Source organism: Nelumbo nucifera, chromosome 8, assembly GCF_055504915.1.
Source record: "Nelumbo nucifera cultivar China Antique chromosome 8, China Antique-T2T, whole genome shotgun sequence".
Classification (NCBI taxonomy): domain Eukaryota; kingdom Viridiplantae; phylum Streptophyta; class Magnoliopsida; order Proteales; family Nelumbonaceae; genus Nelumbo; species Nelumbo nucifera.
In genome coordinates this window covers 28,453,008-28,464,100 of record NC_142656.1, presented here as the reverse complement: position 1 = coordinate 28,464,100, position 11,093 = coordinate 28,453,008, and positions in this window count along the sequence as shown.

Here is an 11,093-nt window from a genome sequence, read left to right as displayed (position 1 = left end):
TTATCCCAACCATACGGGATCAACTACAAGAATCTTGTTTCACTATTTCATTCTCTTTAAAGCCAATAGCAAATAAAATGAGAAAAAGTAGACTTACATGGCTTAGTCACATGAATAGAAGAGCATCAACATCATCTATAAAAAGAAGTGATCTATTGCAAGGTGAAAGGTCTAAAAGGGCTATGGATAGACCAATAAAAAGATTTGGATAGAAGTAGTAAAAAATTATTTAACCACCAATATATTATAATATTTATATAACAAAGTAAGATATTGGGCCAGTCCTGGACTAGGCTGAAAATGATCAGTCCTACCATCAAGCCTTCTAAATTCTCATAAATTAAAAGAAAAAAAAAGAATCATCATCATTTGAGCCTTACCTGAACTACATACGGTTGGTTACATGAATCCTATTTCATTGTTTCATTCTACTAGTAAATGTGCACATGCGTTGCATGTGACAATTTTTATTGATAATGATAATGATGATAAAATTTAAATGTTCTTCTCAGAGCTCATATAACAAAAATAAGTAACCAAATCATAATGTAACTGATGAGGGCATATTTGGCCCTCCACTCACATCATGACACATGGCATATCAGAATAGTTGGACTACATCCCAGCATCACCTAGGCAACAACTTGTCTTAGCCAAAATGGGGTCCCAGCTGGCGACCTGCCTTTGCCGCCGATCTAGCGACCTACTTCTGTTGCCGACCTGGAGACCAGCCTCTGCCGCCGACCTGGTGACCTACTTCTACTACCGACCTGGCAACCTGCCTCTACCGCCGACTTGGCGACCTACCTCTGCCGCCGACTTGGCGACCTGGCGACCTGCTTCTATCGCCGACCTGGCAACCTACCTCTCTAGAAGCTTGCAATTTGTCTTTGAACCTTTCGGGATCACGTCACAGAACAGTAGGCCTTATCCTCATCCCGCCCAAATCGGAGAGGAACGATAAGCCTTATTAACTGGCATGTTATCCTCCTTCCAAAGCGGAACGGACCCCTACGTCGTGGACCGAGGATTTCGGGAGCGTTTCACGAGACCCACGGCAGCCCAGTTATATAAGGGCACCAACCCTTAAGACCCAAGTAGATGCGCAATTTAGTTCTCATAGCTCTCCAGCTCGTCACCATTCAGCTAGGCATCAGAGCCACCTCTCCAGCTCGTCACCACTCAGTTAGGCATCAATGCCACCTCTCCAGCTCGTCATGACCATTCAACTAGACATCAGAGCCACCTCTCCAGCTCGTCACCATTCAGTTAGGCATCAGAGCCACTTCTCCAACTCGTCACCATTCAGCTAGGCATCAGAGCCACCTCTCTAGCTCGCCACCATTCAGCTAGGCATCTAAGCCACCTTCCAGGTAGGAACCATTCAACTAGGCATCCAAGCCACATTCCAAGTAGGGAATACTCAGCCAGGCATCCGAGTCACTTGCTAGCCAGGAGCTGCCAAAATGCGCATCATCAGTAACTGATATTATAAAAATGATAACTAATTAGGTGGTTATCATCATCACCTAAGAATCTTGTCCAAACTATATGGGATCAGTTACACGAATCACCTTTCACCATCCAATTCCATTCAATGCTATATCCATCATTAAATTATGTGCACTTATATTTTTTATTACTTCCACCTAGGTCCTCGATTTACCCTCACTCTTCTATCACCTTCAACATTAAATTGATCACTTTTTCAAACAAATTCTATATATGGTTTTGCATGCACATGACCAAACCATCTCAATCTACTTCCTCTCATTTTTCTCCTTTTAGAGCTACTCCTAGGTTCCTTCATATGCCAATCAAGTAGAATTCATTAAAATTGCTTAGGGGTATGATCGGTTAAAATTCTTTTGGTAGCATATTTTCTGCAATTATAGATATAAGGAATATATATAATATTAAAAGGCATGTTCAATTTTTTATAAGCTTTATAATTTTTCATATTTTGTATTTTCATTATTTGTTTTATGACATCACAAGTTAACTTATTTAACTAGGAGGCAAATGCAATTGCAATTGAGCTTTTAGAATATTGGTTTTATCTCATGGCCAAGTCAAGTACTCAAAGAGGTTAATCCATCACCTAACAATGATTTGTCAATTTACAACCAAACCATTTGCAAAAGACATTTACTTGGTTATCAGCATGGTGACCTAATTAAACCGTTTGACCTAGTTAGTGGGACCATGAATTAGACATCAATTTTTCTAATTAGTATTCCATTTCTGTCATTTTTAAAAACAATTATTCTTCATCACACTTAGTTTTTAATATGCCAAATATATGATACTAAACATGTGCCCAAATTTGTTTTATTATTTTATGTATCTTTTCATAATTTTTTCATTTCTTTATTTTTAATTTTTTTAATTATGGTACCATGGGTTGACCAATTTGACTCAAATGGTTGAACCATTGATCTGCCACCCAAATAGAAAATGGTTTCATTTTTGTTTGATTTTAAATTTTATATTCTATGTTCATCATTAATAAATATTTCATATTTATTTTTTTATATGTCATTGTATGGATCGGGATTTACATACTCCATTTGGGCATTTCTATTGTGTATACTTCCTTTTTTTCTCTTTAAATGAAGTTTTAGTTTACAAAAAATATCATATTTGTGTTTAATATGATGATATATAAAATAGCGATGTGCCCTAAATAATATTAAGAAAACGAAATGTTGATACATATTAGTTATTATCTATTTTAAAGTAATAATTTCTAAAAGTTTTATTAAAGTGGTCAATGCACTTTTTCAAGTTGTAATCTTCCCTAAGGGGCGGCTCAGTTGGTATGTTAACTGGTTCGCTCCAACATAGATGTGGACTTGATTTCCACAACCACTGAATTTGGGGATGGGGTTATTAGTGGTGCATATCACCAAATATCAAAAAAAAAAAAAACTACCCCTTTTTACCTTATCATGATCAAAAAAAATTGAAGCATTTTCTACAAATATGATGTAAAAGGAAAAATTATAGAAAAAACTTAACTAAATTTAAGATAATATTAGTTTGTCATGATCAATTTCTTTTTCTTTTTTTGGGTAGAAATGATCAAATTTCTATGATAACTAGGTATTGGTAGATTTTCGTTTGTCATGATATAGGCAAGAATTGAAAAAGTAATAAAAATAAGTGTATGAATATATTCTTCTATAAGACATATAGCATCTTGTCATTAACCTGAAAAGTTGTTAAGAAACTATTGGACTTGATGCGTGACCACAAAGGCATTGATATTAAGGGTCTGTTAGACAATAGCTTAAGTGGCTGAATTGGATGATTTACTGATTTTTTCTTTTAGTCAGTAAAATTTTATATAGGCTTTGTATGTTTGCGATACAAATGTTGAATCAGGGTATTTATGTATCTCGGTTCGGATTTGTGAGCATTTGTTTGATATGTAAAAATGCAATTATTAAGAGGTCAAAAATGTGTTTCTTGACAGTTTTTTGTTGTTAAGTGTTTCCTCTTTTGGATATAGTTTGGTACTCTTCTAATAATCGATGCACTTGACCAAAAGTTTAAGGCATTTAATGATGGGGCCAACATTTTGTACCAATAATTTTAAACAAATAGGAAGAATACAAAAAACGGATTACACTATCAACCCACTTTGCATTCTTGAACCAAAAATAGGGTATTTATATATGCAGAGTACATATTTGTATTTGCATCCACAGCCATAATAGAAAAAGCATATTGATGAACCCAAAAGAAAAACAAAAGACTAAGTCATTCAATTCATCAACTTCAGTTGTTATCAAACAACCCTTCAAACAAAAGAGAATAAAAGGAAACAAAGTAAGAGATGTGCAACAAAAGAGCAAAAAAAACCCGGAGGACTTGAAAGAAAAAGTCAAAATTAAGACAAGATAAAAATATTTAAAATAAAATATATCAATTTGAAATTACTCTAATATTCTAAAGCAATAAATACAACATGAACAAGGAACCAATCCAAACTTCCAAAGCTTCCCCCTATCTGTTACATAGTTAGGACATAGGATCAACCATATCATCCCCTCCATGTAACATGTAATAACAAAGGTGTACAGAAGAACCCTAATTAATTAGCTCAATTAGTAAACTTTTCTTCATAGTATTTTCTTTTTTATTTTTTTTTCTGATAGATCTTCATATTATTTGCTTGATTTGTCAATAGCATGATGAGGGCTCAAGTAATGCTAATGCTGTTGTGGTTGCATTGCAAATGTTGACCAGTGCAATTTTGCACCCATTTCAGTTTTGCTTTGCATTTGTAATCAATTATAATTTGCATTCTAACTGATACAAAGTTTGCTATGCCTATTTTGCATTCATTAGCAGTGCAAATTTTGTATCTCAAACCACCTTCCCCAGTCTCAATTATTTCTCATATAAACCTTAACTCCTAGACGGATAACCCTCTTCCTACCACTATTCCCTTTCATTTAAAGTGAAGGCCACTTTATTTTGCTTGTGCAACTGGTTAAAACCTTAACTCAACGAGTAAATTTTTCTCTATATTGTTTAATTTGTTTGATTGTCAAGAGGATGACGAGAAAACAAGCAAAAATGAGTTGGCACCTTAGCACCCAAGACATGGGTCAGTATGTAGCTTTGTTGAGACTCAACACCACTAGAGCAATTCCCTTTGTCACATTTGTTCCTCCTTTGTCTGGTGGATTTGAAAAGAGAAGAGAACATGTGGGATTGCTTGAAGCACATGCAAAGAACAATACAAGCCCACTTTACAGCCCCCTTAGTAAAGCAAAAGAAATAAAAGCAAAGCCTTAGCTTTTCTCTACAGCCAGAGAATCTAGGTTCTAGAGTGTGCACCTAACGACCCGACCCGCCAACCCCAAATTCCCGGGTTAACGGGTTCACAAAATTCAACCAATTCAGACCGGCAGTTGGTTAGCCAATCCAAGCCCAGACCCACTTCAAAAATGTCTGTATTATCTACAAACCCAGATATTGACCCGATATCATCCAAATGTGACGAGGTGCTTATCAGTTATCACCATCAAATTGAAATCCAGTACAATGGAATTGAAAGACTATTCTGTACTACAATTAGTACAATCTAATCAAAATCCAGAACCACTTTGGCATAGAATGTAACTAAAGTGGGCCCACCACCGGAAAGATCAAAAGAAGAAAATCACAAGAACCTTCTCTACTCACAAAACTTGTGAAGAAACAAATTTAAACGGTAGGCCATTATCCACTCTATCAAGCTGCCAAGTCCTACTTCTGCTGCATTCGCAATATAACACAGTATTAACGACATAGCTCCAAAGGATAAGCAACCCAAACAAGCAAGCCAGGCCGATTTTCATCACCCAATCCTGACCGTCCATCACAACCCTCAACCCCCACCCCACCCCACCCGAACCCAAAACCAGACATCCAGCCAATACCCACCCGAAAACCCGTTTCTGCTCCACCACCCTCCACCCCACCTTCACAGCCTCCCACCCAAACGTCTCCTCCACCACCGAAGCCACCAACGCCAGGCCCAAAACCGCCCTCAAATACACCTCCACCGCCGCCCCGATCACCGCCACCAGCCACCTCGCACGTGCGCCACCCCCCACCACCGCCGAGCACGTCAGCGGCACGAACTCGTAAGCCAACAAGATCGCAAACGCATATATGGACGTAGCCAACGGTCTCTTCCAACTCGCCTGGACTGCTGCGATCGCCGTTTGGCAACTCGGCCGTTTCCCGGAGAACGCCAGTGCCGTCGAGTTAACGGACGTTATCGTGGCCAAGAGGGAGATAACATAAGAAGGAAGGAAAAAGAGAGCCTTAAACCGGAGCAGAGTGAGCAAGTCGGCTCGGGATTCTTCCCAAACATGCCGAGCTTCGGTCCGGGTAGGTGACAACAGCGCAAGGGCTTCAAGGCTGTAGATTTTGAGTTGGAGAGGGTGGGAATAGAGAGAGAGGGCGAAGGAAAGGAGAGAGAGTGGGAGAGTGGTGAGGACAAAAATGGAAATGAAGAGACTGAGATTGGTTTGGAGGATTTTGAAGGAGTCGACGAGGGTTTTCAGAGCGGAAACGGAGCGAGTTTCTACTTCTTCGGTTTCAGACATTCCTTTCCTTCTCGATCTGTTGCCCGTGTTTCTTTCTACGGTTTTATGCTGTGGCTTTGTGGATTGTTTGGGTTGAGCGAGACATCCTTGACCGTTGGATTGGTTCTTCACTTTCTCATGGTGGGACCAGAATAAGAAGGCCAAGATGAAAGGAAATTAACGGCCAACGCCAAATATAGTTATGTTCGTTAGGATTTGGTCAAAAAGCAAAAAAAAAATAAAAATAAAAATAAAGGCTTTGTAAGTGAGTAAGGAAATTAATGCCAGTTTGATGATTAAATGGTTGTTAAAAAAATATTTATTCTATAAGTATTTGTTAGAAGTAATTATTTTAATAATCAATTAAGATTGTTCGGTGATCCATTTGTCAAATCATTTATTATATTTTTAACTACTTATTAGAGTGGGGATGTTGATGTTTAGTAAGCTATTTTTCCCATAAGTGTTTATATTGACACAAATGACAATTTTACCCTTCACTTCACTCATACATATATACAATGCTTTTTACATCTTATACTATACATTTCAATTAAAAAACATCACATCATGACAACTGAGAGCCCACGTGGATCCACATGTGAATTGCCATGTGGACCTAATTAATAATAATAATAATAATAATTGATGGAGGGTGATTTGGCCCGACCTTGTAGCCCGGGTACACATGGGCGTGACCTTGCTCAAATGATGACTCAGCGTGACAGCACAGCAGGCGCAGCCTCAACTCGGTGGGACCCTCCCTCCGAGTTCAGCCCGGCAACTCGGCGGGATAGACTACTCGTCGGAAGCCCCTGGCCTGCACCGCCTCCCCGGGGCTAAGGCACCCCGAGCTGCCCTTGTGCTCGGGGTCCCCTGACCTTTTCTAATACTCGAGCTCCTCCCAGTGGACCTCGGGCCACTCCCAAATAGGAACACACCGATTCGCCTATAAATACCCCGAGGTGAAGACAACTCGAGTCAGACAGCTCGGTTTAGCTTGCCACAGGCAGTTCGCCGCTTACGAGATAGCCCGGCATAGGGTAACTCACGGAAGGGAAGTTCGGCATACCGCAGGAAGACCTCTTGCCCGACCACCGTACCTGACAAATCTGGGGACAGCAGCCATATCTCTCGTCAGACAGCATCGTGCCTGCCACCTTAGAGGGTGCCATACACCTGACAGGCGCGTACCCTGCAATGACGGCCCCGCGCGTGTCACCTCAGCCCTGCCTGCAACGGGTGCGGCAGGCTGACAGTGGCGGTTATACCTGCCCTGTCAGAGGACAATGGGCCTGATGCAACGAAATTCTGTTTTAAGGAGCATATTCTCAAAGAACGAGGTATCATCTTCTATACTCGTGCTATTTGCACTCTTAGCCTTCGTCTTCTCCTTGCTTCTCCTACAGAGTACTAACCTAAGCATCAGAGTGTTCCCGCTGGGTAACCCCCCGAGGATTCTTCTTCTTCCACATTTCAGGTATCTTCCAGGAGCCACGTGAGTGCCAGCTAGGAGTGACCGAATTGCGCTACATCATTTGGCGTCGTCTATGGGAAGTGCTTCGAAAAGCCTTTCTCTAAACCTTCATAGTTCTTTCTTCCTTGAAAACTCAACACTCATGGCTTCCTCAAGCAACATCGGATGAAGCATGGAGATGGATAACTCCAGGGAACAGCCCCAGCTTCCTACTGTCTGCATCAGACAGTTCATTGTCCCCCTCTCAGCGGACGGGATTCCTAGTTCGAACGTGCCTCTTATAGGGGCACCCGTCGTTGCTCCACTCCCTACCACAATCGGAGCAACCTTCACAAAACCCTCGGTTGTTCCCCCAACGACCAACCTGAACCAACTGGAGGACTTGGTGCAGTGCGTGCGAGCCATGCAGGCTCAAATGCAACAGTTTCAACAGTTCCAGATCTATCAGCAGCAGGTGCTACACCAGGTCTCCCAGTACCAGTATCAACAGTAATTCCCTCAACTGCCTCAACCTCAGCTTTAGCAGTCGCAGCTCCCTCCTCGGCACCCAGCCTCACAACGAGCCAGGTCTCGCCGTCAGAATGAGCACCATTCTCGCCAAGGGGAGGCCCCCCAGAACCCTCCTAGGAGCCAGGCCTCCTCCTACAGTAGACAAGAAAGACCAGCCACTCCGGCCACACCGCGGGCAGTCAGGTCGGGAGGACCCCAGCTCACCAGGTCCACGTTTCTTCAGCCCTCGAAGCCCGATACCCCGTTCCTAGAGAACCGGTTCGAGATCCTGGCTACAGGCTCCAAGCAGGATCCCTCTGTCCGCAACCATCACCACCGGCCTGAGCTACTTCCTGCACACACCATTCCTGATAGCACAGAGGTGAGTAGCACCAACGCCGAGCCCGCCAAGAAGCAGAGACGCCGCCGCCGAGCTCGCCGATCTACCACCCACGACCTACCCGAGCTCAGAGGCAAAGAAGAGGTAAGCTCGGGCGAAGTCAAGGCTCCCCTCCTTTCAGTTCAATCCCCCCTATCTCCCAAGCTCCTGGTAGTCCCAATGCCTAAAGATTTTAAACTCCCCCCCTTGACAAGTACGACGGGTCGTTCGACCCAAATGATCACATAGATGCCTTCCAGTTGCAGATGCACCTGGTGAGAGCCAGTGAGTCGTGCATGTGCGTGGCCTTCTCCACCACATTCAGAGGAGTAGCCCGCACATGGTACCGGAACCTGGTGCCCGGATCAATAAGAAGTTGGGCGTAGTTCGCCTAGGCCTTCACGTCCCACTTTGTTACCAGCAAGCGGTGCCCGCAGACTGAAGAAAGCCTTATCAACATAGTGCAGAGAGAGGGAGAATCCATCCGAAACTATATCAAGTGGTTCAACGATGCGTGCATGCAGATACTGCGCCTAGACCCCGTCGTGCGCCTCGTAGTAGCCAAGAAAGGCATGACGCATAAAGAGTTCAAATGGCACATGGTCATCAACCAACCGGTGACCATAACTGAATTTCTTAGGCTCGCGGACAGGTTTATAGCCACGGAGGAAGAGATCAACCAGAAGGGCGAGGGCGTGCCCGAGAAGAGGAAAAGGGAAGGAGAGCCTTTCAGCCAAGGGGACAGCCGAAAGAAATAAGATGCAGCTCGGGGGGCAAAGCCGGGTCAGTCGTTCCGAGCTTCAGTAGAGGACCGAACTGACTACACCCCATTGAACGCAAAGCAGGCCGAAATCCTGATGGCAATCAAAGACGCCCCATATGTGAAGTGTGTTGCGGACATAGAAGCAATAGACACACTCGTAGGCAAGCCTAACCACTGCGGCCGACAGCAGCAGTGAGCAGTAGCACTGAAAGGGGGGGCCCATACAATAGCTCATCAAGGGCCCACTTACCTTGCCACTCTAGCCAATTCACCGCCAGCTTACCTTATCCCTTATCCCTTATCCCTTATCCCATCTACTTATCCCCTGTTCTTAGTAGGAGTTGTGTTACCAGGAAGTTAATTACCATTAGAAGTAAGAGTTTGAGTTTCGATAAGAGATGGATTATCCTAGCCGAATACAACAAGGAAACCCTCTTGTAATCTCTTATTTAAAGGAGCTTGGAATTGGAATAAAGGCATGGAATTTTCGATCAAGGAAAGAGCTGAGGAGAGTTAGGGTGATCTCTTGAACAAATCACCCCCTAGTTCGCCACAATAGGGTCAGCACGCAAAGGGAAGGGCAAGGGAAGGCTAGGAGTTTTCCCCGTGGACTGCCCCGTGACGAGATCCTATGCCTAGGCCCATAAAATTCTGGTATCAGAGCCTACCGTCATGGGGAAACAGGAGCCGTTGTCTTTTAGGGTCCACGAACTGGAACACAAGCTTGTAGAGACCAGCATGGAGGTTTGTGAAAAGGAAGATGTCCGGGAGCTGCGACGCCTGCTAGAAGCATTCCTCTCCAACAAAGAAAAGAGTTATGAGGGAATCGCATACACAAACAGTCGCCATCCGGACTAGGCAGAGGCATCCAGCGAACAGCAGATCGCTGCCCCAACAACCGCAGTTATTCCCAAGTATAGTCGTTTGGAGTTTCCCTCATAAGTGGCAGCGGCGACCCACTGGGATGGCTGTATCGCTGCGAGCAATTCTTTCGTAATCAGCGCACGGAGGAGAAGGATAAAGTCAGTCTGGCCGCGTTCCATCTGACAGACAAAGCGCAACTTTGGTTCTTCTGAGTGGAGCAGGAAGAACCAGGACTTAGTTGGGATCAGTTCAAGTCATACTGCCTCCTTCGGTTCGGACCCCCATTAACGAGCAACCCCCTGGGAGAATTAATTAACCTCAAGTAGGCTGGGACCATAGCCGAGTACCAGCGGCAATTTCAGACCCTTCTCGCTAGAGCCTCTTCAATACGCCCAGACCAGCCGGTGGATATGTTCACCGCAGGGCTAGCAGAACCCCTAAGGGTGGACGTGGAGATGCAACACCCTCCCAACCTAGTCACAGCCATGAACCTGGCACGCACCTTCGAACGCAAACTACAGCTCAACTACGGAACCGTCAGTATGGGGTGGCCTTCATCAGCATGGGCATCCCCGGAACCACTCGGAGTGGCTCTATACTCAGCAGCCAGCCAAGAACGGAAGCCACAGACAAGCACCAATCCCAGGTCAGCATCTAGTGTAGGGAGCAATGTCGTTACACCCCCTATTAAGCACTTGTCCATGGCGGAGATAGCAGAACGCAGGGCGAGGGGGCAATGTTTTAATTGCGAGGAACTCTAAACAGCAGGGCACAAGTGCAAGAGACTTTTTTGCCTCCTGGTGAAACAAGAGGAAGATGAAGAGGAACCCCCTTCATGGGAATCCGATCCAGGAGGGCAAAGCCATTCCACCTATCCAAGATCCCTTTGACGGTGTTCCCGACACCCATCCTGAATTTGAGCTTGAGGACAAGCTCGTAGTCCAAAAGGGGTGTAATGTTGCGGACACAGAAGCAATAGACACACTTGTAGGCGAGTCTAACCACCGCGGCCAGCAACAGCAGTGAAGGGCA